Source organism: Strix aluco, chromosome 2, assembly GCF_031877795.1.
Source record: "Strix aluco isolate bStrAlu1 chromosome 2, bStrAlu1.hap1, whole genome shotgun sequence".
Lineage (NCBI taxonomy): Eukaryota > Metazoa > Chordata > Aves > Strigiformes > Strigidae > Strix > Strix aluco.
In genome coordinates this window covers 2,528,391-2,553,887 of record NC_133932.1, presented here as the reverse complement: position 1 = coordinate 2,553,887, position 25,497 = coordinate 2,528,391, and the positions used below count along the sequence as shown (strand labels likewise).

Genomic DNA, 25,497 nt, shown 5'->3' with positions numbered 1-25,497 from the left:
ATTTGTTCAGGATTTCTGCTGTTCCATTTCGGCAGTCCTAGTCCTCAGCCCTAATGCTCAGAATATTCCCATGAGATTACTTGGGGCCTGTGAGATTTGCAGCCCCAACAAGAGAGGTGCAGGAACGCAGGTCCTCCTGCTGTTGCCGCCAGTGCCCTGGTGTAGAAAATTGTGGAGAAGGGGACTTTTTACCTCTGGTGGTTGCTGTTTTCTTTGTGCGCTGACTGCTACTGTACCCAGCAAAGGTTTGTCTAGACCAGAGCTCAGGGTTACTTATTATCCTCATAATCCATTTCCTTTTGCCAACAGCCGTGGCTTATGTGGGTAAGTCAGAAGGGAATGCTCACATCACGGGTAGCCTCTTTTCTATGATCTTCATTAAGCTTTGGACCATTAGCTCAAGATGCGTGATTATTTTGTTTGTTCGAAAAGCAAGACAAGCAGAGTTTCATCTGAGTGTTTCTTTCAAGCAAACCAGCATGACTGAAAACTGGGAGCTTGCCAGAAAATGTTACGTGAAATAGTAGTGGCAGGTTCATCTTGGTGTGGGCGGAGAGAGAGCTGTACCCTCGATTTTACTACTTCAAACATGCAGTGTCCATATGCCATAGTTGAGCTGGTTTATGGATGGAGTATGAAGGCTACTACTTGATCTACTTCGTGCAAACACTGTGCAAGTGCTGTAGATATATAGTCTTATGGATGTGAGTATCAGCTGTTGTTGCAGTCCAAACACACAGCATCAATATTCAGTATGCTATAGACAGTCCCGTTTTTCTCCTTTATATTTAGTGTTAGTACACAGAGCCAAATGCTAAAAGGGGGGTGGGGGGGTGGGTCACATGATTAAATTAATACCATTAATTATTTAGAAACAATCAAAGGAAATACAAGACATCTGGCTTTAAGCCCAAACAACTCATGGCACTGCTGTTCCCTTGTAACCTCATCAGCTCTTAGTCCAGTCATCTCTCTTCTTTCATTAAGAACACAGGAGATACCCCCCCACCCCCCCTGCTTCTTTCCTGCCTTATTTCTGGCAGCTTGGAACACAGATCACAAGACTGGACTATAGAGTTGTCTGATTTTGTGTGTATAAACTCTGATTAGTTCTACGATGAAAAGACCTCCCCCCCCCCACGTCCCCATGGTATACAATAGTGTTTGATTAGCAGTGTGTTGCAGCCATAGGTTGCATTTTTCTCTTCATCTCGGTATTGGGAACTAGCTGCTGTAGGAGGGGAAAACACTGTTGTTACTGCAGTGCTGAAAGTCATTAAACACATGTGTTCCAGAGGCTGCATACAACATGCAGTGAGAGACAATTCCTGCCCTGAAGAGGGGATGGTCTACACAGGCAGAAAGGCTGGAGGAGAAACAGCATCGCGGGGAATGGAAGCTCTTTGCCTGTGGTTGTGCAAGAGGACTGTGGCAGACCCAGTCCACTGACCTTGGCATTCACCTTCCCCTGGCTGAGGCCAGTGGTCCTATCCTTTGTAGCCGTGGCCAGGTATTTTCCATTGGAATGATTTTTCAGTGGAAACTCTTTTTCTTGACATAAAAATTTTCTTCGGGAATAACTGTTTTACTCAAGAAAAGTCAAAACAAGTATTTCCCAATTGCTGGTTCTGGAAGGCTCTTTACTTTTTTTTTTTTTTTTTTTCCCCCTCCTTTTTCTAGCTAGTTGATGGAAAATTTCTATTTTGGTTATCCGAGAGGTGAATTTTTGTGGAAACACCTTCTCCTGGGGAAAAAAGACCCACTTGGCTGTTTTTCTTATTCCAACATTTTGGGACCCCTTTCCCCCCCAGTGATTATACCTTCATGATAAGGCAGGTGCATTTTCTCTTCAGTTCAAGTCTTTATTAGTATAGATGATTTAATACAATCTAATCGTGCAGTTCTTGTCTTCTGCAGGTAAATTAGTACATACAACTTCCTGAAATGATTTTAGAGTTATTGGGGCAAAACAAAGTTTCTCACTAATCGTTAGGATTCCATTTTTCTAGGCACTGGTGAATGTGGACCCATTTTGATTCCTAGCAGATGTATTGAAGTCATTCTCATTACGTCTACGTCTGTGGAGAGGCACTGACTTTCATTTTCTTACTTTAATCCAAAAAGTGTAGTTTCACTGGCTGTTCTCTTAATGGCTGCTGAGAATTGCTTTGAAGAACTCTTATTTTATGAAAAGGCATTGAGACTTCTGTCACAGTAAGGATCTCTAGACAGTCTTTACCTACACTTGACTACTATTTTGAAGATGCACGTTCCCAATTATCTGTGAAAAAAGTATCGAAATATGCTTCCTTGGTTCTGAGAAACTTACTTTAGACTAGTGCTCTATTATTTGTAGTATTCCATAGCCTGCACTTGTCCTCAGAGAATGATGGCATCAGTTGAACATATTGGGTGTGATTTTTCAAAATATGCAGTTATCCGTATTTGGTTCCCACTGCATTCGATGTGTGTTAACACTACCTTCAACAAAGGCAGAGTTAGGGCCATGCAGAAGGCTTTAGAAACAAAAAAAAATGAAACCCACCTCTTGTACCCTGGGCTATTTGCAGGCAAGAACATATGTTGTAAGTGCTTTGGGTGCTTTGCAGGGTGTTTGTTGAAGGGGCTTAGGCTGCTCTCTGAGTAATGGTGTAATTTATTTTGATGCTATGAGGGGTTTGTTTCTTTAATGCTGTCCCTTTAAGTTTATCATATGTTTTCAAAGTATTGTATCTCTTGGAACTAAATTTAAACAAAAATCCTCCGTATCCAAAAAAACCTCTTAGATTAAGCTGTTCCAAGGTTTTGTTTGTTTGTTTCTTTATACTAAAGGCAGTACTTTTTATTTTGTTGTCCTCAGATGTAGTCATTACGTACAGTTTGTTGTTTATATAAAACTTACATTTTTCTTTTCCTTTTTCTTCTCTCCCTTTGCCTTTTCCTAACATCTACGTTGCGTGTTGATGGCAAGAGCAGCAGTGGTTGGCAGTTTTCCTCAACTTTGCAAGAGAGAGAGAGATTTGGTTGGAATGAAACCTCGCTCTCCGTACAGCCAGCTTGAGATGCAGCTTTGAAAGGTATCTCGTTTTCTGTCTTGAAACCAAAGATGAAAACCACAAACAGGTAGCAATCTCGGTGCCAAACCACCTGTTGGTTCACAGCCGAAAAGCCCTTGGCAATACATTTCTCACTGTATCCAGTTGGAGCGGTTGCGTGGCTCATACCCACAGTATTTGTCTGTACCTGCGAGTTTGGTAAAGAGGCTAATTCGTTGGAGAAGATTTGGATTGGGGCAAAGAATTTTCTGATCTTAGTCTTGCTTTTTGCCTAGAGTAGCATACGTCACTCGTATAACTTGGTTCAGCATTGACAATACCAATCCTGAAGTCACACGCTGTGCGTTATAAAGCTAAATGAGATTTGTTGAAACAATTGTGTGTGGAGAGTCCGGACCTGCAATAGCATAATATCCTGGAGGTCAGAACTGAGGTGGATGGATGAAACTGTGAAGACAAAAATTGTGAAATACCCTGCTAGTAGCATCAATACTCGTTCTTTTGAGAGTATTACAATTCAGGAAATCACTTGAAATCGAGTTAAAATGCTATCCTTGGACTGGCACACACATGCTCCCTGTGACATCTGCACTACAGAAACAGCCACTGTGTGCTAATATGGCATTAAAATTTTGGACTCCACCCACAAAAATTAATAACATTCTTGAAATAAGAGTGATGTCGGATGCTGACACATTTAAGTCCATATGTTCTTGGACATGTGTCCTCCAGCGCATGAGAGAACTAGAAATCCCAGATACTCTTTATTTTTCTTATTTCCTGTAAAACCATGCTGGGAAAGTAGGAGAATGTAAGTGATGGCAGGCTGGCAGGCTTTGGCCTGTGGATAGCTGTACAATAGAGTCATATTTTATACTTTTGCAGGCTCTTATCTGTTCTGTTCTGTCAGTGGTACTAGTTGACTTCCATGGATTTGCATAAGCATAATTTAGAACAGATTTGGGCCACGCTATTTATGTTTGTGCAGATTGCTTCATGTTTGTGAAACAATTATTTCCTGTGGATCTGTAGCATTGTCCAGTGTTGTGCAATGCTTTCATATGTATATATGACTGGTTAAAACACAAAATGTGTTTTGAAACAACATGACAAGGAACAGTAAAAGCTGCACAGTAACTGAGCTATACTTGGCTGTTCATGTAACGTCCAATTAATGTGGTTACTGCACTCTAAAGCCTTTCCACAGCTGAATAAGACATGCTGTGGCCTGGTAAAAGACATATTTTTTTCCCGAATTTTCTAAAGATTTCCATTACAGATGCTACAATGACATGAGGACACTGTAATCTGTATCTTTAGTAGCAGTAACAATGAAGGGTGTGAAGTATATCCCCAAAATCTGAAGGTGTGAATTCTAACCCATCAGCGAGCTGTGTGTGAGAATTCTATACAGTAAAACCTAATTCTGTGCTGAAGAGGAACACTGTGAACTCCCAGCAGAAAATAAAAGATGTTCTGTTCTCTACTGCACTATCTTGAGCCAAACTTGGGATCTAAAAGCCAAGCGAGGTTCTTTCATCACCAGTCATAAAGATGCTGTAAGTCAGATTGTCCCCTCAGGCTATATTTTGACAATGTAGTAAATTGAGCTTTGGGAACTTTCTACCAGATCGAGAACTCTGTCACCTCAAAACGCAAAGCACGGATCCATTATAAATTCATTCTTCTGATGCAGTTTTTAAAATATATTTTGATGTGTTGACTTTTACCAGCAAGCTTCATGCCTTATCTGATATCTTTTGTTCCCCGCTGCTAACATTAACACGTATAAGGGCTGGCAGAAATGTGAGCTCATGCCCTCACATGATCCAGATGAAATTTGTACTGTGGAGTTATTCATTAGTGCAGTCTGTTAATGTTGTTAATGATCAAGCGCCGTCAACTCAGTTACTCCCCTGCATTTTGTTGTTGTCCTGTTCTGCCGTTATTACTCAAGTCTACGCTGGGAGGTGGCACAGGTATCAGGAAGAGCAAAATTTCATCTGTGTTCCAAGTGGGATCAGAAAGTGTGTTGGATTTTGTGCATGTGTATCACCACTTCCAATTCAGTGAGCTATGTTGAGAAGAGTGAAAAAAGCTGCATCTTTTTTCTTGCACGAAACGAAGCCAGAGTGGTACAGGAAAAGTACACAGGCAAATTCCTTTTTTGCCTAAATTCTAGAGAAGCTAACGAACAGGCAAAGCTTCAGAGTTTTGATTTGAGGATGAGTTTGGCCAGTACTAAAATTTGTCTAAAATTCTTACTGTTTTCTTCTGCCCTCCTCCCCTTCGCTTTCAGTGTTGTGTGATGAATGTATCATGCCCAGATTTTGCAATTGTAGCTTTGTGCTTAAGAGCCACATAGACACAATGAGTGACTTTACTAAATTATGTTTCAGAATTCTTCCAGGGAGTTTGTAGTTTGGAAGGACAGAGCTGCTTGCGAAATTTTCAGTTTCAGGAACGTTGTGTACTTGAACCTATATGATTTCCTCGATCTTGGTGGGCCAAGATGATTCTCAATCTGATGATCTTGGTCACCTGGAAAGAAGAATAGAAGAAGAGGAGGGAAGAACTTTACAGTGAGATTGTTGCTACTGCTGTGCTTAAAACCTATTGTTTGCTGGAGTTTTGAGAAGTTTTCGATTTGTTTTCCTTCTCTCTCTGACCTAATTAATTTTATGGGATATCCCCAAGGACGTAATTTATATGACAAATGAATTACATTAAAAGTTGCTGTCATGGTATGAAACTCCTTCTTTATGGTAAATTTAATATGTTTCTGTATTCTTCCCCTCTATAAATAGTGATCTGCCAGTAACAGTTTGTTTTCTTTATTTTTCAGAAAATTTTGGGTGCATAGTGGCTTACTGTCAGTATTAAAAATACTAAAAAATATAAATTAAAAAGGGGAAACATTATTATAATTCAGCTGTGGTTAGCAAAACGCTTCTGAAGTGGCACTAGCTGAGAGGTAGGGCTCCTTCCTTTGACTTTTTCTTCTTTAAAAATAGATTTATATATAAAAGAGTCAAATAATAACTAGTATGCAAGTCTACTCACCAGTTCTTAGCTTACTGTAAAATAAAAACATCAGCCCTCAAGAAAAGGAGTTTTAGGAAGGAAAAGCTCATACTGTTTTCATTGCTGTGTTCAGGACTGTCCCATCTGCAGTGTTTGTATTAGCGAAGCTGTTTAACCTTTTGAAGCCCACAGATCTTTGTACTATCTTTTCGTGCAGCCTTTTTTTTTTTTAATATCCACGCAACCTACTGACTTCAGTAAGATAATGCACACATTAAAACGTTTATCTTGGGCTTCCAAGGCTGCACATGCTTTTCTGAAGGACTGAAGAGACACGGGGGATAATTGCTGCTCCTGGTAAAAGCAGTAGACATTTTACTAGCGAGAGCAGGAGTGAGTTTGCTGTAATTTTGGGCCAAAATACAAGTTTGGAATTTATTTGGATTCAAAAATTTTCCAGTAGCATTGCAGCTAGGTATTCCTGAGGTCAGATAGTGGCACTGAATTTCCTTTTCCACGGAGAATGAAATGCAGAAAATAGCTTACGTGGGGATAAAACAAAGTACGGTGCATCTTTAACAATTTTTGTTTTGATTAGATGGAATAATCCAAGGAAGGGAACTTCTTTTGTGAAAACGTACTAAATATAGCAAAACATCCCAGCCTTAGTTCAGCAGAATAGCCAAGCTGGTGCTTAAAGTTAAGCTTGTGCTCCAGTGCTGCACTGACGTGGAGCGCCTGTGCCCTGGCACAGGATTTTGACCCGACCCGTGGCCAGGTCCCAGCGGCTCACCCACACCCCGAGCAGGATTTGGGGAGGATCTTTTGTTAACTGTGAGGAACTGCCGAGCTGGTAAATTTGCCTAAGGGGATGGTAGCAGGGAAAGGGTGTTGTGCAGGGAACTTATTTTGAAACACTGGATGCACTTTTTTTAGTTTTCTATTTCTATCCTGTGTTCCCGGCTTTTCTAAAGGAGTCCTAAGTAATTTCAAAATTAAATGACTTCACTAGCAGTTTTGTGGCCCTCATAAATATGATGAAGCCTGACTCTCTCTCTGTCTCACTTTTCCTTGAGGTGCTTAACAGTCTTATGGCATTTTAAAAATCTTCCTTCTGCGTCAAGACAGCATATTTCTTTAGTTAAAGATAAGGTTCAGAGACAAATATAAAATAGTTATTTATGTTAGGTCTGCACTAACTCTGACTTTTTTTTTTTTTTTCGGAGATGATAAGTTATTTTGCTTTCTTACGATGGATTATAGAGAACGCGGTGCTGTCCCACAGTCCCCAGCTTCAATTTTAAAATGGATCAAGTTCAGGTTCTGACATACTTGGCAGAGTACCATCGTTTTTCTACCCCTCCCTCAATCTGGGCCATAATTGTGGATATCCTGTGGACTGCAGCCCAGAGACTGCCAGTACTGGGAGCATACGGAAGGGAAGAGATGATGGCAATAGCTTTGTAGCTTGACCTGACATTTGCATTGTTTCTCAGTTGCGAAGTGTGACGAGGGGAGCAGAGGGTTTGGCATGAACTGTAAGAAACTGGTCATGATTTGGAGGAGCAATCTCCTCCACCTGACTCAAATGTTATTACTAGGTGCTGTTTGCACTTGAAAAAATAATGATACAAATAAGGGGTATTTTAAATAAAGAGAAAGAAAGCAAATAGATAGAGAAAGTCATACTCCAGGCAATTCCACTGCTTACAATGAAGTTGCACTGGGGATAGATATTAACCCCATAAAATCCCTGGGTCACAGACAGCCTTATGACAGACCCTGATAGCTTTGTGGAGACAGATTATGTCAAGCCCTCAAATTTGGAAACGTAGCAATTCCTCTGTAGTAAGATTGCAAATGAACACCCATTCGGAGATTGCCAACATTATCACAGTTTGTCAGGGTGATCTCACAGCCCACAAAGCGCCGTAAGAGATTGCTTTACAAGTTCTGAAAGATTAGAGTGTTGAAGTATGTGACACTGGAATGATGCTTTGATGCCTGGCTTTGTCAGTCAGCCAGACAAATAAATAATATCCAGTGTTTTTATTAGTGTAAAGCATAACAGGTAATGGAAATGTATAGAGAAACGCTTTCTCGTTGCAGCTACGTGGAGCACAGAAAGGTAGGCTAAACGAAAATGGGATGTGTTAATGTCAAATCCTTCGAACAGGCAGCTGTGTACCTGCGTGGGTCAGTAACTGCAGTTTATTGCTGTTTCAGCAGGTAGTAGTTTAAAGCATTAGCATTATTGCATGACTAAATGAAACAGCAAAAATAATTTGGCCGTCTTGGGTTTTGGTTATGTAGTGAAGCATGAAAACATATATTCTAGTAAATTAAGGATGGAGTTTTGGCTAGCAAGGAGCGAAGGGCCTGGACTGCAGAAACCGTGGGTTCCTCTCTTGGCTTGGGAGAGACAGCAACGCAGGTGTGCAGTTAGGAAATGGCATGGAGGTAAACAGTGTAAGAGGATAAAATCCAGCATTTCTTCCCTGGCAGGAATTGTGGAAAAGCTTTTGGGCAATATGACATGCTCAGAGTTTTGTTATGAGTTTCAGGTACTTACAACTTAAGAGATCAATGTGGGAATAATCTACAAGCATGAAATTGGCATTTGGGACTTTCTGTAACAACTGAACTTTATAGGGCACCTTTTTCCTTCGACATTCAGCCCAGATTTCCACAAAGCATGCGTGGTCTGAAAACCATTTGTGGAGCATCAGATGAGAGCCATTCAAGTTCCAAACGGGGCAAATTTTGTCAGTCTTTGTGCTTTGATACGAAATATTGGTATATTTTTGTATATACCGGAGTTCCACCAAAGATTAGCCATGGATCTGATTTATGTCAGTTTTCAGCCTTTAAACTTTGTGGAACAGAAGGTCTGAGATGGACATTTGTTGCACTCCTTCATTCCTACAGAGCCATTAAGTTGCTGAAATGTAGGATCAGCTACAAACTTCTGCATCCCTGATCTGCCTGTAGTTAGAAAACCATCATCTGCAGTTTTCTCCTACCTTGACACCAAATCATAATTTATCCTTGACCTTGGAGAGCTTTCGCCCCTATTTCTCTATCCTCATGAGCATCAGAGTACTCATAGGTACCCAAACATTAGCTAATGATTGCTTACGCAAATCTGGAGAAGCTTGGATGAAAGACCCTGTGTAAGGGCATAGAATTATTATGACTATTATTAACTGAATGCCTAAACCTAGACAATGTATTTGCACATGTAAGTAATTATGATGCACTTCAAGGCATTCTGTTTGTAATGCTTTGTAATGCTTTGCTCTCCATTTCCTACAAATCAAATTACTGAGGGATAGATTTGATTTCCACATCATTTTGAAAATATTTTCTTTTTCTTTTTTTAATTTCCTTTGTATTAATTTTTTTCAAAGTTCAAAACACAACCAACTGTGACTAAATGCATAAAACCAAACAAAAACCCCCTAAAGTATAACAAAATTAAAGACAGCCTAAGATGATATGCAGCAAACAATGTAAATCATACCTAACAAACATGGTTGTAATAATATACCTTATCCATGTCTGATCCACTAATAACAAATACTTATTCAGAGAACAAATAACTCATTCTTCTTCTTAGTGAGAGAGAGAGAGAGAGGCAAGCCCCAAATTCAAATTATATCTCACAGTCTAAACAAATATGAAAAACCTGCCAAATCTTCTTATAGAAATCCTAACAATCTTGTATTTTCTTTGTATCTTTTGGGAATAATGAGATTGGGAGGAGGAGGGGAAAAAAGACAGTTTTTACTGGGAATGTGTGGCCTGATCCTGTAGCTTTTCCTTGAGAAGTCCTTGCTGCCTTCTGTTGAAAGGTTTCTGTTGCAGGTACTGAATTCAGACCAAAATCTAAAGGCAAAGCTTGGGGTTGTTTTCAATAATTAGGGATTTTTTCCCTTCCTCATGAGAAGTTTCTTCAGAAGTGTAGGGTTGGCAAGCAGCTTACAAGTCATACCTCTGGTCAGTTTATAAAGATTGCTACGAGAATACTGTTACTAGAAATCAGTGAATGCTTTCCTCTCTATGTCATGTCACAGTGGGTTTTTGCCATCTTCCTGTTTCATTTCTGGTTACAGAAATTATTATTGTTTGCTTAATAGAATAGCATCACCCTCCCCGAACTACACTGCGGGTGTACCACCATCTTCCCCAGGCCCCTGCACCCTTTCCTGAGGGGTCAGCACAGTTTGGCTTAGTTCTGGGCCATCATCAGTATGGTAGTTGGCACAAGTACTTGCCAAAGGGCAAAAAGGCAGACGTTCAGGTGCCTTGCAAGCCATGGTACACCTTATGTGCCACGCAGGGCTTGTTTGTTGTTCTTGACCAGGTCCTGATTCAGCTGGTTGCGGTGCCAGCTTTGCTGCTTGCCCCTGATCAGCGTGAGAGCAGTTCTGGCCTCGTTGCCTGCTGGTGAGAACTCATGTCTAGTGATGTTTAAAGAAACTGTAAGAAATATTTGGCCTCTCTCATGTTAGAGACTTTGGGGTAGAAAATATCTGTCTGTCTCGTATGTCTTCTGTTGCCCTTGTTGCACCTCATGCTCACCACTCCTCCCCTGCGGGCTGTGGTCATTGGGGAGAGAAGGGTCTCAGTCCTCTGCCTGTCTGTGCTGGTGAAACCGCTGCCATTGCAGGGGCTCTGCGCTGGAAGGTGTAGCAGGGTGCCTCTGTGTGTCTTTTGATTCTGCTGTGAGGCCTGTTGCCATTCGGCAGCCCCCTCACCTCCTTGCCTGCTCTTCTCCCACTGACCGAATTCCCCCCGTGCCGCCCCTCGCCCAGGGGAGGTCCCGCTGTGCCTGTGCAGCAGGAGGTGGCGCAGGCAGCGGCAGGGATGGAGGAGACCCGTGTTGGCCAGACAAAGACCATTGTGTCAGTGGCCGTGTGAAGAAGAGCAGTGCTGTGCTCACGCGGCGGCGTACGGCTACTGCTGGCCATCGGCTGTGTGCCCCTTCCCCGGCCTTGTACCCTGTCCATCACAGCAGCTTATTGTATAGACATCAGAGAGAACAGCAAGCAGCCCGGCAACAACCGATGCCAGAATGACCCAAGTGGCTGATTTGTGTTGGCAACTTGAGGAGGTTTTCTCGTATATTCTCAATATCTATATAAATACCTGAATCATTTTGGAATCTGCTATTCTCCTTGCCTAGTCTGGGAGATTATGGTCATGAATTTTGCAATTTCCAGATAATACTTCTTGTCACTATTATTACTTGTAGTTTAAAAAGCACCATTAGCCGAGTCCAGGCTGCCTCTTGCAAAGACCCACAGTCTAGTACGTACAGATAACACGTATACATAACGATAACAAATGGGAAACGAGTAGGATCACTAGAGTGACGTAAGGTAAGCAATCATTTTTAGAGCTTCTCATATTGTATTTTGCATCATGAACTTTAGTTTAAATTCTATCAACAGCAATTTGCACTTAAAACCAAAGCCATAGAAATTTCTCATCGTCGTAGCTGAGAAACATGCCTTTAAAATGTGCACCAAGCATGGCTGGTACAGTATCATGTCCCACTGTGTAAGAGCCCAGATACTGCCACTTAAATTGTTTTTTTATTGAGGAATACCTGATTCCACCAACATGATTTCCAACAAGGATGGTTTCTTCCCAGGGTGAAAAATTAACCTCATTAGCTGGAATGTAAAATGTAAGAGAGAAATTGGCTGTACCAGCTGCAGAAACAGAGATCCCAGCTTCAGATACAGACCGATCTCCTAGCAGTGGGCAAACAGCCTTCACCCCCGTCTGAGCACCAGAGAGAAAATCTTAATGCACTTTGTGTGTATTCTCTTTGAGATTCTTATTAAATGTCAGATACCAGGCCTTTTTCCCTATGCATCTGTATAAAATCCTGACAGGGGAAAGAAGGATCTGGGAAAAGGTAAGGATGTTTATAGCTCGTGTTCCAAGGGGCTGTGGAGAGCAAATTGACTTCTGTGGTAGATGGTCTTAGGAAGGAAATGGGGTAACACGAGAAAAAAATAAGAAATTCATGTATAGGCAGAACCTCACAGGTCAGAAATAGATTAGAATTTATCTTTTCTATTCTTTCTTTTCATAGCAAAATTATCCGCTTTATGAAGCAATGTCCTAGGTATTTAACCTGCAGTGTTTTCATAAGAATGCATTTCCATTTCCAAAGAGACAAAGTGCCCAGAATACGGTTTAGGGAATTGAGAGAATATATATATCAGTTACATCTGAGTTATATATTCTTTGTATTGAAATGAAAATTAAATTTATCATGCTGGTGTCATTCTTTGATTAAGAGACCTGAAGCTATAGAATTAAGCTTATAGTGCCTGTCATTTAGCTGGGCTCTGCTTCAGCCAAGTTGGCCAACCCATCAGAGAAAACGAGGCTCCTGAATTTAACCTTTTAACCTATTGTTTCTAGCATTGCAGCGCATCACTGCACTGCCCTGTAGCACGAGAACCGAGTTCCATGCTCGAAGTATGGTTCAGAACTTGAACTGGTGGTGTGCCGGCCCAGAGCTGCACTGTGACACCTTCAGTTAATCTTTCCAGACCGCGATAGCGATTTATGTGTCTCTGTTGGGATCTAGTGTCTTGTCTTGTGTTTGCTTATCTCTCACCTTGTCCATGGTTATAGTTGTTTAAATGGTCTGGGATTTGAACCTTGCTGGATCTTCCCTTTATAAGTTCCATTCATTTAGTCAGGGTGGAGATGGTGTCTCTGCTAGAGCCCCACGTGGTTTTTCATTTGTGTCTGCTTTTTGAATTCTCACAGGGAAGAGGTTGCATGCATGATTTGCTTAAGGAGGCTGGATTCATTTTCAGTAGGCATGTCCCCTGTTGTACTGCTATAATGTGGACTGGTTAAGGTTGCGTTTGTTCTGCAAAAGCTTAATTCTGTAGCTCCTACTGGCAGGACATCAGTTGTGTAGTCCATGTACGTAGGAAGGATTTGCTTATGTGTTGGAGGACTGAGATGCGAGGCCTTAAGATACAAGACCTCCTCTACAGTACAGTCCAAATAGCATATTGTCCCCAGAGGGTGGCAATAGCAGATGTTTGTGAATGGCAAGACCCAGTCTGCAGTATGGTCGGGAAAATAATTTTCAGCAGAAACTTCACTTTACTGTGCTGAAGGGAAGTGAAGCACCATTATTGATACGACGGAAGAGTTTTACCCTCTGTTGTGTTATGGATAGAAGAAGAATAGTAAAACAGCTTCTACGTAGCATGTTATCAGTGCAGCCACCAATCACAGGGAATTCACTCATGCACAATGCCTTCACACCAGGGGAAGTAAATTTCTACAATACCTAGCACAGTCATCAGACTCTCTGCACGCACATCTAATCTGTGCAACCATTTCCTGGGTTATGGTCTAGTATGAATACAGGTATACATCACTGCTTCCCGTGATCTTGCCAGTGGACAAGAATGGACATACAGAATCTTGGGAAGTCATGAAAACAAGCATGGAGATGTTCTCCATCTCTCTCTGTGTGCAGTCACCGTGTATCAAAAAACACGGATATGATGATATATCATACGTCAGGGGAAAAAAACAGACTACACCCCATGCAGCCATCACACCTTGAAAATAGACATAAAATGGTAAGTCAATATGAATACACAGCTCCTAACAGCCTAATAGAATAGATCACACCACAGCCAGGTACATCTGTTCTCAGCACTAACCATTATCATTAGCTTAAAACACTTAAAATCTCTGAGCTTCCTCAGGTCTGGGGACAGATTATGTGAAGAGAATCTGCTAAATAGATTTAGCAATGTAGCAAGCAGGGACCTTGACTACATTAAAACAATACATTTTGTATCTCAAAGGCTGTAGGCTGTTTTCAGAGGAACAGTCTGAATGAAGAATGACACTAACACTGGATAGCAATTTCTTTATCACTGTTTAAATACGGAGCTTGAAACCCCTGGACGAACAATTGTGCCAAGCTGGAAGACAATTTGTTTGTGAAAAACCAGGCTTGCCTTGTATGACAAGCCATCCGCCATCCTTATAGCATGTGTTCTCATCAGACTTCTGCACAGGATGCAAAGACCTAGCTATGACTGGACTTCAGACTGTGTGACTGACAAAAAGAATCACATCTCTCTTATGCGGAAAAATAAACAGGGAAACCAAAGAAATAGCATATTTCTCCTTGTGTCTCTATCTTCCCAGGCTGGTATCTTGACTGCCGTGAAATGCGAGATATGGGTTCTTGCAGAGACCTTCAAGGGAGTCAAGTCATGAAAGCTTCAGAGAAGATTTCAAAAGCAAACAAACTAAAAAGCAGTTTGATATACGTGCGGCAGTGACTGCTACTTGTTTAAGACTTGCTCTGAAGGAGCCGATGAGGAAGGTTTATGACTGATTCAGTGGGAATAGGGCTGCCTGGCTCTTCAGAAGAAGTGGAAGTGGAGATAGGGCAAAATGACCGTGATAGAAATAAATGTGTGAAATACTAGTTTTGATGATGAAAAATGTCTGAAAGATGCAGAAAAAATGCATGTATGTTTTGCATGTTAGTTGAGAACACGTCCAAGGAAATAGGTGAAGGTTTAGCTGGTATGCTCATACTTCTTATCACGATAATAAAGGAAATTGAACGTTATGAATGACCATGAAGGACAAATACCTCTGGCAGAACTTCAGTATGTGGTTCCATATATCTTCACCCAGACTCGGAGTTCTTCAAGAACACTCCAGCTCTTAAGAGAAAAAGCAGTAGCAGGTACGCATGGAAGGCCATCCCATTTTTTAATCAAGCTCACTCTTTTTTGTATCTTCAACAGAGAGCTGAGATCCCATGCTTCCACATTGTCATCTTTTCCATATCTCCCCCCACACTGTCCCGTGCCCCAGATTTAAGAGGGGTTAAGGCTGACAGGAGTTCTGTGTTTCCCCACAACTAAGCAGACTGGCTTTGCGGGCCTGGTGCCATCATGGGAACCTACTTCACCTTCAAAGGTGACTTTGCTGTTCACCACCTTGACCTGCAGTTTGGTAAGCTGCTTTTCCTGTGTCTGAAAGGGCACACCATTACCTTCCCTTGCAAAGCCCTCAGAATGATTCTTGGTGAGGGACGTTCTGCAGTGGAGACCTTGAAGGATGTTTTTTCAAGGAATCATCTTCTAACAGGAGGAGTTTGAAGAGTCTCGAATTTTCAAGGCAATGTGAGCACTTTTGTGGAAAGATCACTTATGCGAATAAGCAAGATGTAACTGAACACCTGTCCCCAGCAAGTTCAGCATTGTCCTTGTGCAGGACCTGCCTCTAATGCAGCAAAACAGAGCTTCTGTATTCCCAATTTTACCTTCTGTCAGTTCTCTGAAATTTTTGAATAGCATTTCTTCCACTTACCCCCAAATACTGGAGGTCCACAATGAAAATAAAAAGGGAAATTGTGCCAAAGGCACCTGATCTGTAGTTTAGACATCTTTATGGAGCAAAAGATCAGGTCTTACGAAGCCTCTTGGAGTACCGTTTTCTAACCTCTCCTGTATTATCTATCTCATCCTAATGGACAGTGCTTTCACCTTTGAGGTTCATGCCTTTTCTGCTGGAGTACAATATAGCGTGGCTAGGCGTGGAAACTTCAGGGCTTAGAACTAACTCTGCCTAGCAGAGAACAGGGGATTGTGCGTACTTGGGAGCACGGATCACTGTAAAACTCCCGGATGTCAATACCACTTTCCCATATATGTTAAATGAAATCCTTGCCTTCAGGGTACCCACATAACCTGCCCACACAATGTATGGAAGTCCCCAGAAAACTGTTGTCAACAGCCAATGCTTCTCTGGCACAATCAGTCTCCTCTCCGTGCTAAAGGACAATCTGTAATTTTCTCGGGAGGCAGTCTGAGCCTGTGCAGTTAATTCCCTCAGGAACTGGTGGTTAGCGTATACCTCACCACTCTCTGCTTCCCATGGGAAGTGTATTTCTTTCATCACGTCTTCTTAAATATAGATACAGGGCATCAAGCACATAAAAAAGCCCCTACCAAAACAGGAAACCATATTGCACCCGCTTCTGTCTCTGGAGAAAGGAAGGAATAATTCATGGTAGGTATGTCGGATGGCGTACTCAAAGCAATATCCAGATGATGCTCTGGTAACACGGCAGTGGTCAGGGAATCAGAACCTGAGTAGGATATGGGAATATCATGGACCCCGGCAGGAGGAAAGGGTAGCTTGTGGCGAGAAATAACCCATGGTGTGTGCCTGTTCATTCAGCCCCACGATGAGGATAGGTGGGATATCGTCTTTGTAAGAAAAAACAACTAATAAAGTTGCCAAGAACAGATATTTTATAATCTGTGCTAAATCTCTGCTGGAAAACATGAACAGCAATGAAACTGAGAAGACACTAAAAGAAATTCGGGGCAAAGTGCCAGACGCCCAGACGGAAGCAGAATGTGGACCAAAAAGCTTGCGACAATTGGGTAATTATGGTTTATGAATTTCAGCTTTAATCTGTAGTTCAGTGAGTCCTGATTAAATATCTGTTAAACACAATTAAAGTTTGTTTTTGTATTTCACCGTCTTGATCAGAATAATTAGAGACTGCGTGTTTCATGTCAAAAGTAGCAAGAGGAATTTTAGTGAATGAACATCGTTTTTAAAAGCCATTTGTAGCACCAGCTGTTGGCATTATTTTATATTTTAGTGTTATCAGCATAAAGACGGGTCCTCTCAATGCTGAATGCTTTCCAGCAGGGCTAAGATTCTGGGAAAGGCGTGATACAGTAGGAACCGTGCCTGGCCACGGGGCTACGCAGAGAGCTCGGGGTGGGACTCTCAAGCTCCAATGTTAGACTGCGCACTTAAGCGGTGGAGGGTGAGAAGTGCTGTGAACAGGTCATGTAGCGCCCAGCCTGTGCTTCTCTGCCAAAGATGTTTTAGATAGCGAGTGCGATGAGTGATAGGAAGGATCATTGGAAAGGGCACGTATCTGATGAGCTGCATTTGGATTCTCTCATCGCAGTGTCTTATCAGAAGCTCCGGGTGTCCCGAGGGTTAGGTGTTAGAGTGTTAGCCCAGAATGATAATTGTGGTGGCATTACGAGTGCTCTTGGGAAGGAACCCTTGAACTGTGCTGGCGGTGCCTTAGCAAAGGCAACAGGCTGCAGTGATGGCCCTGTGCAGATACTGAAAAGGATGGGTATGCACATGGCAGTTGCTGCAAGGACTGAGTGTGTTCATCTCCATTAGTAGCAGTTCCATTTAGATGAGGAGAGGGGATAAGGTCTTCTAAGTTGTTCCTCTAAAGAGCAGGAAATAAACAGTGTCACGGGCAAAAAAGCAGGATAGTTTTAGATAAAGGAAAGGCCCACTGAGCTACAGCTTCCCTAGGTAGAGCTTTATTTTTCAAGAACCTGAAATGTATCTGAATGTCACCTGAACGTAGTTAGGGTGTGTAAATAAATCCTGTGGGGTGTGTACGCGCGTAAATGGCTGACCTGGTTTTAGCCTTCATCTGTCTCTTTATACCAGCGAAGACGGATCTTCAGTCGCACTCAGTGGTGCCTGAGGAGGGGGAATAAATCTCAAATATCATAAGCTAAAAATTGAAAATGCCTACTAAAGAGACTTGAAAGACAGTGCTGGTTTCTCCTCTTGAGTAAGTATTTCACTGCTTTATGTTTAGTCTGCTTCAAACAATATAGTTCCTTTGGCCTCTTCAGCTTCAGCCTCTTTGCCGAGTGCCAAAAGAAGGGGGAATGCAAGTGTCGTATCGGGGGGAGACTTAGTCTTCAAGCACAGGACTGAGACCACAGTCCTACTGAGGAGTCATCCATTAGTTACAGCTCTCAGTCACCAGTGGCCTTGTAGAAGGTCTCTGTGGCTCATTATCATCCAGCAGAACCACTTCATTTGCTGGCAGCTTAATGGTTCAGTAAGAGAGTTGTGCAATAAGCACAACTCAAGAAAGGTATTAGCTTATCTGTAGTTTCATTGTTATGCAAACACTGGTCAGTGTTTTGTACTGTTTCACCTACCTTTCCAGCTAAGAGGGGAAAAATAGTGCTAGAGAAAGCAGAATTTCTAAATTAGCCTTCCAATAAAACTATAGATCTATTAATTCCTAAGTGGAATCAAGGTTAATGGTGAAAGAGTTGAATAGAACTTAAAAATCAAAGATACTTTGGAAGACAACATCAAAGGCGTATCAAAATATGGTGGTCTTTTATAAGCTGCAAGCCCTGAAGAGATGGTGCCCCTAATAGAGCTGAGGGAGAAAGGATCAAAGCGATGATCACATGAGTCTTTAAAGTAGAAAGAGTATCTGGAGCGAATCTATGAAGAGACAGGTTTTGGATGAAACTTTCATAGCACTGGGATCGTTTATCATGTCTTGAAGCCCAGGTACGGTACAAATGATCAGATTTCACCAGGGAAGGAGGGAAAGGATATTTGATTCAGAACAGGAAAACTAAGCCCGAGTGTTGTCTATCTGTGGAATAGCAATATCCATGTTTAAATGTGTGTATATTTACATATACGTACATCTGAACAAATGCATTTTAAAAAATGTGTATTTTATGAATTTTATTCATACCCCCTTTCTTCAGGAGGAATATATTCTGCTGAAATAGAAGACATCGGTGGTATTTGGTTGAGCACATGATTTTTTATTTTTTGCTTCATAAACTTATGAGGAGAGAAGGAAGGAAGAAGAGTTAAGGTTTTTCTGTTATCTTCTGTTGTGTTTCTGAATTACTCTGATTTTCCCTCAGAACCAGCTGCTTAAGTATATCTCATCATATGACTGAGCTTGTCCAAATCCACTACCCTTATGTCTGAGATGAAAAAAAACAGGACAGGGTGTAGGTTTCTTAATATGAGTTCCTTTATGTGGGGGTGGGGATGGAGATGGAAATACTGACTTATAATTCAGTGTGTGTAGGCCTTCCACAATGTGTGTACAAGCCCAGTGAAAAAAAGGAGCTGCTTCTTCTTTTGGCAAAGGTGTACATAGTTCTTCTACAGAGTTTTATAGTGTGCCTGAGGGTCATTTCTCTTTTAAAGAAGCACTGACAGCCGTGATGAATGGCATTACCTGGGAAGAGGGAATATCTAGATGTTTAAACAGATCAAGTTTCTTCCTATAGAAGAGTAAACACTAGGTCACAAATCAGACTGTTCTATTTTCATGGACAATCAGGATCAATTCTACGCTACTTAAATGTGAACTGGAAAGGCTTAAGTATAGCTGCATGCTGACATTAACAGAGGAGGGTAGTTTATAACCTGTGTACATTGTCACAGCTATCCTTCTACATGAAGTCATGGATGAATGCCATGTGCCCATGTTGAGTTGCCTCCTTGTCAGCAGGCAAGATTGCCCGTCCATCACTATTACCTACAACGAGGCTCATTACCTGCCAGCCAGTAAACATCTCACTCTCACCATCTGCAGTGAATTACAAAGTGACTGGAAGAATCAGGATCAGTTTGCCTTGCAGAATGATTGTCAAGTTCATTTTCATCTCTGGAGGCCCTTTGGAAATGGAAAAGATATGGTGACTGGGATGGAAAAAAGGATGATGTCCATTACCCTCAGGCATACAAGCTGACTGACGCTATTCTTACATACCTTCCATTTTACCAAGTGCAGGTGCCTTGAAATTTTCACAGCATGCAGGTGAAATAATGTCTTTTATTCTCGACTGGCTGTATCATTTGTGATATATAGTGGTGCCATTTTCACATGAGTGGACAATGTGTTGTCTCATTCAGGAAAGATTTTTTTAATAAAAACGTTAATTGTACTCAGTACAAAAGCATCTCCAATTGACAAAGTTGATGTCCAGCCCATCAGTGATTCATTTAGAAAGGATAGTGTATTATAGTAATTTTTGCTGTTAGCATTTTGCCAGTCAGTAGGACTTTTTTAAAGCTACTTGACAGTGGTTGTAAACCTTGACGTCACCGCATGGGCATACAGTGAATTCAGAGCATTTCCTTTAGGGAAGACAAAATCTATTTCATATTTTAAGGGAGAACATAAAATAAGAGGGGCAAATCAGGAATGCGTCAATACATTCTTTGTAAGGGGTCTGTCGCTGATGTAGAGATGGGTTACACGTCCCACTGTTGGCAGGAGGAAGGCAGGCAGAGGAATGGGAGCATCAGCAAACAAAGGTCATTCTTACGGCTCTTCTTTTCGGACTCCAGGACACACCAGCATAGTGCAGAACCTGGCCCTGGGCTCGAGTGTCTGTCCTTTCTCTTTAGCCTCTCTCCCAGCAAAATGTAGAGGTTTTTTTAAAAAAAAAAAAAAAAAAAAAAAAAAAATTGGAGTGATATGTGTTTGGTATGTCAGCCAATGGCCACATGTGCGGTGAGGAAATTTTCTCTGAGAGCTCCCAAAGCTCATAATCATTGTGCAAGACATAATTATACTCTTTAGAAATCCAGATCGGTCCACAGCAAGGGGAGGATGGGAGGGAATGTTACAGACGGATTTTAACAAGTGTATGTGTCTCCTTTCTGCAACAATTTTGGTCTTAAGTGCACTTGGCTAAATTCTCATTCTCCCCCGGGAGGGTTACTGGAGGGATTTCCAGGCTTTTCTGTCTGCCTGCAGCAGGCTCATGGGGAGCGAACACACTGCCTACCATTCTTTGCACCTGCTTCAGAGAGGGGCAGCGCACACTCCCAGATGCTTGCCTCGGGATGCCAGCAGGAACGGGGGAATAGGAGGAGGCTGGCATTGCTCTTCAGCAGACAGTCATCTCCCTCAGGAGTCATGAAATGCCAGTGGGCACGCTGTACCCGGGACTTTTGAGCTGAGCAAGTGCTCATGACAGTGTTTTACCTGATCCCGGCCAGATAAATAAAGAGGTTCAGAGGAGAAAGCTCTCCTGAACCCTTACTTCGCTCTCATAATGCTTCAGGAATAGCTGGTATTTAGCTCCCTGTAAGAGAAGAGCTTTGTGCCGGTACTTTAGAGAGCAAAATCAAATTAAAGTGGAGAGCAAGCCTGATTTCTAACTGGTTTTAACCATTTGCTTGTCTGACTTTGATCGTTGGTTTTAGGCTTTGTCTTTTATTTTTGAATTGGAGAACTTATTTAGATCCTTTGAGTTATAAACATTATTTGCTAAAGGAAATGATTTTCTGAACAGTGATTTTTTTTTTTTTTCCCCATAAAACAGGGCTTCAAATTGGCCTGCCATTCCCGATTGTTGGTGATACCCAGACATCTGAGTGACTAGGCATGTTTCATAATCCTCAGATTTGCTATATTTTGAAACTGGAACAAATGCTTTAATAAAGTAAATGAACAATACCCTCTGAACCCTTGAAGTGAATGCAAATTTTGCCTGGGGCATATAATGTCTGAAGCTTCACAGACACCCTTGCTTCACACAGAAACAGAGTAGATGGCAGTTGTTTCTGTAGCAGGCAGGGATGATCAGATACCTAGAACCAGATAGTGGATCGCTGCGTGGTGGACAGTGTAGCATCTCTGGATCGTACCTCAGTGTTCAGGATGAGAGGTGAATGTCAGCCTTACAGCAGTGTTTTACGTGTTGTATTTGACTACACGTGCATGCTGTTGTCACTTTTCCCGTTTACAGAGACTCTGCAATGGAGGGATCTAATTGTTGGATGCCAGGTTATCAAAAGCATTTACATGTTTAACGATGTCACTGATTGCCTGAAGGTATTTTCAAGAGCACGGTAAGAGGTTAGGGTCGCTCCTTTGACACTGGATGCCTTTTAAAATTCTGGTAGCTGCCTGCTGTTATGTTTGCTTATACCAATTTCTCTAAAGATCTTTGTTACCACCTCCCAGGCTTGCCAGCTCGCCCACCAGAGGACTTGCAAGTACCCTCTAAGGCTTCTCCTGTATGAAGTATGAGGGGGTGGTGGGCCCCAGTCTGCTTCTTTCAAAGTATTGAGAAGTACACAAGTATTGAGAAGAGAGTGTAATTAAGAGGGAACTAGAAAAACAGGAAATTTCAACTGACTTTGTAAAGGATGGAGAAAGCTCGTACAATGAACATTGCACCGAAAGTCACACCACCACAATGTTGTCGTTGTGCTGTGTTTGCTGAGCAGGGATGGCAGGCTTGGTGGGCTTCATGCTCACACTGAAACACTGAGCAGACAAATCGGCTGCAATATGAACTTCAGCCATTCAACAGTAAGCATAGCTTGGCTTGATAAACAGTCTCTCAGAAGAAGATACCTACGTCACCAGTCCAGGCGCAGAGAAAAGCTCTCCTTTATGTTATGTTTTGACTATTATGTGCTTCCAAATGGTACATTTAGTGACACTGATAGAGAAAAGATGGCTCTAAGTATCAAGCAAGAAGGAAATGATAAAACACCAAGCTGTTGAAATAGCATATCGACTAGCCAAAAGAATGTCTGGCCACATTTTTAGATGTTGTAAAATTGTTATGATTATTTAGATCTTAGATGAAACATGCTAAGTTATACTTGCAAACTATCAAGCCCTTTGTTTGCAATAATTCATTTAAGTAAGAGCTTTATCCCTGTGTGTGGTTAAGTATTTCTACAGGGCTGTTGATATTCTAAAATTTCAAACACAGATTTTAAACCAAATTAAATGGAAATGTCACTCCTAGTTACAGGTCTCGTTCTTGGCAGTTTTTGAATCGTAAGACATCTGAAGAAAAAACTGAGACAAACCCGAATCTACAAATTGCAAAGCCATAGATACCCTTACTCTAGTGAATCAAGCAAGATTTTCTAGCAAAGCAGCTGTGACAAAGAGCAGTAGAGCGACTTGCAGTGACACAAGGAGGAATTCAACAGACTTGACATTTTGTAAGAATTCAGGATTTTTTATAACTTGGGAGGTGTTTTGGAAGTGCTTTAGGTAGCATGCTGTAAGAAATAGATAAAAGTTGAAATAGCATATCATGACTTAATAAATATATATATAATTTTTTTAAAATTACATTTTCCAGAAGGACCACATAAAAACCCGTTGGGGTTGATAGAGAAATTCCCACCAAGTTCAGTGTGCCTTGAGTCAGATTAATGGCAATTCAGCACCCCTAAAAATAGCAATGAAAAGATTTTGGGAACCTTTTAATTGAAAGAGTGTGATGACCACACAAACATTGAATTACATTTCTTCCTAGACTTTGAGAGTTAGTTAGTCCAGTTCTCTGGCAACTCCCAATAAAAGTTTTTCAGAGAGAGATGAAGGTGATGTTCTATACAGTGTGTGGCAGAATGAATTACAAGAGGAGAAACTTGTGGGATTTTAGCTAGTAAAACACCTGCAAAAGGCTGCTTAGATGTAGGATTTGAGGAGGACCTTGATTGAACTAAAGCTTTATTGGTTTAATGTTTAAATAACTGTGGCACTGTTTGCAATTGCAACACTCGTTAAGGCGATTGTGGATTATTTTGTTATTTGCTTTCTTTCCTTTTTTTGCCATGTACGAAGTTCAGCAGAACTTGTATAAAAGAAATGATGGTCCAGCGTCTTTAATAGCATCTTTGTGGTTAAGATTGAGGTGATACAAGGACTCCAGTGATGGGATCTTCCCATCTTTTCCTCATTCAAACCTTCCCTTGACTCCACTACCTGGAAAGCATAAATACCAGCTGTGAAACGGAGTTCTGATTCCTTTTCACTACAGTTTCACAAGTGAAACAACTTGTTATAGTTTGTCACAATCGGGAATTTTATTTTGTTAGTTTATTTTGGTGGAGAAGTTTACAACATCCAGGCAGTTGAGGAATAAACAACATGCCTGTGAGTTGCCAAATCCTCCTCAAACGCTGCCTTAGGATGTGGAGAACGGCGTTTTAATTGAAGTATCACATTTGCATGCATTAAAAAGGTCAGGCTGAAGTATGGATGTGGCTGGATTTCAGGGCAGAATCAGTGGCCCTTTTGAAGCTTTTCTTGTAATTTTCTGTCTACGTATCTTGAACCAAAGTGATGTAAGATTAGCTTTTCTCCCAAGATTTCTGCACTAGATTTTTCAAGAAGGATTAGTAGAGGAGAATTTTAGTGGTATCTAGGAGGCACTAGAGAACACGCACCTTCTGGTTATTTACAGTGGGAATTTGAATCCAATTTAAAATAGTTCTACCCTTTTGTAAAGGGTTTTTGAGACTGAATTAGCATGCATATAAACAAGGACTTGTGACTGTGTCATAAGATAGTGTTACTTGAAAGCAGTGCCTGTCTGAGTCTAGTGGGGCTGTCTGGGCAGTCTTCATTATCCCAAAGTTTTTCTGAGCATCTTACAGCAAAATTATACCCTTCAAAAACTGTGGGTTTTGTACCCAAGCCAAGTAATTACAACTTTCCTTGTCTTTCTATTTGACATGTTATCAAATGTACATTTTGTTGTCTGTGCAGTTCTAGAGCACAAAAGACGTGATGTGTACAGGCAGATAATGATACTGCAGATCCGTAAATATATCCCAAGATGACTGAGATAGGAGTTGGGTTAAGGGTTGCCACACAAAGAGTTGACACTGGAAAGCCAGTATCTGTGGGTTTGAATGTGTAGATTGGTACTGTTTGAGCATGGGAAGTTGTGGGGGAGAAAGAAAGTAGGGTCTTGTCAGTGTTTCAGCTAGAGATTACCAGTGCAGGGAACTGTAGTAATAACATGTGATCTCTGATGCATCATTATGGCTTGCAGGCTTTGGATACAACTGCTGTTAATAAAGGAGGAGAGGTTTTCCTTTGCTTCAAAATGTAGCTCTCCTGCTTTTGAGTCCTGAGGTCCTTCACTGAATCTTGCACTGAGATGAATTCCTCAGAAGACAGGATAATCCTTCATTTGACATTTACTCACTCAATTACCTTCCTGCATTTTGTGCAGGCCACATCAGACTTTTCAAATTTTATTTGTTCTTGCCAGACCGCATTTATTCATTAGCTGTATTTATTGTAGTTATGGTTGAGACAGCACTTTTATTGCAAGCTCCCTATCTTTGGTGGTTTATAACTTTCTGAAACAATTACCTTTTTGGCTGAAATTTCTCAAGCTTGTTCTAAGCTCAGAGGTGAATAATGTTTCAGTAAGTTTGAAAAAAATCCATTAAGCCATTTATGAGGACTAGACGTTCCAATAAACGTAGGCGCATTTATTTTTTGATGACCTACTTATTCCAATAAAGTACATTATTATTCTGTTTTCTCCTGTTTTAAATTATGTTGTCTTTTAAAAGAGAATGAGGACATTTTATACTGGATTTTTAGATGGGTTTCAAGCAAGGTTTGTTCACATGCAATTTTGTGCAGGCAAAGCACACTTGTTTGCTACACTTAGCTCCCAAACAAGACTGTTTATGGGTGCAAAAGGTTTTGGGGTTCAGTACGTTGCTCCCTGCAGGGAAACAACAGCTCAGTCCCTTGGGGTTGTGG

At 41.4% G+C, this 25,497-nt stretch overlaps 1 protein-coding gene across 12 annotated transcripts in view; it reads left to right on the top strand.

Moving 5' to 3' along the window:
• ZBTB20 (zinc finger and BTB domain containing 20) overlaps positions 1-25,497 on the top strand; it is a 492,466-nt gene that overhangs the window by 322,845 nt on the left and 144,124 nt on the right. For all 12 annotated transcript variants that reach the window (XM_074808333.1, XM_074808323.1, XM_074808340.1 and 9 more), the window contains one exon: positions 2,977-3,077. The gene's annotated coding sequence lies outside the window, so the exon portion shown is untranslated. The remainder of the gene's footprint in view (positions 1-2,976; positions 3,078-25,497) is intronic.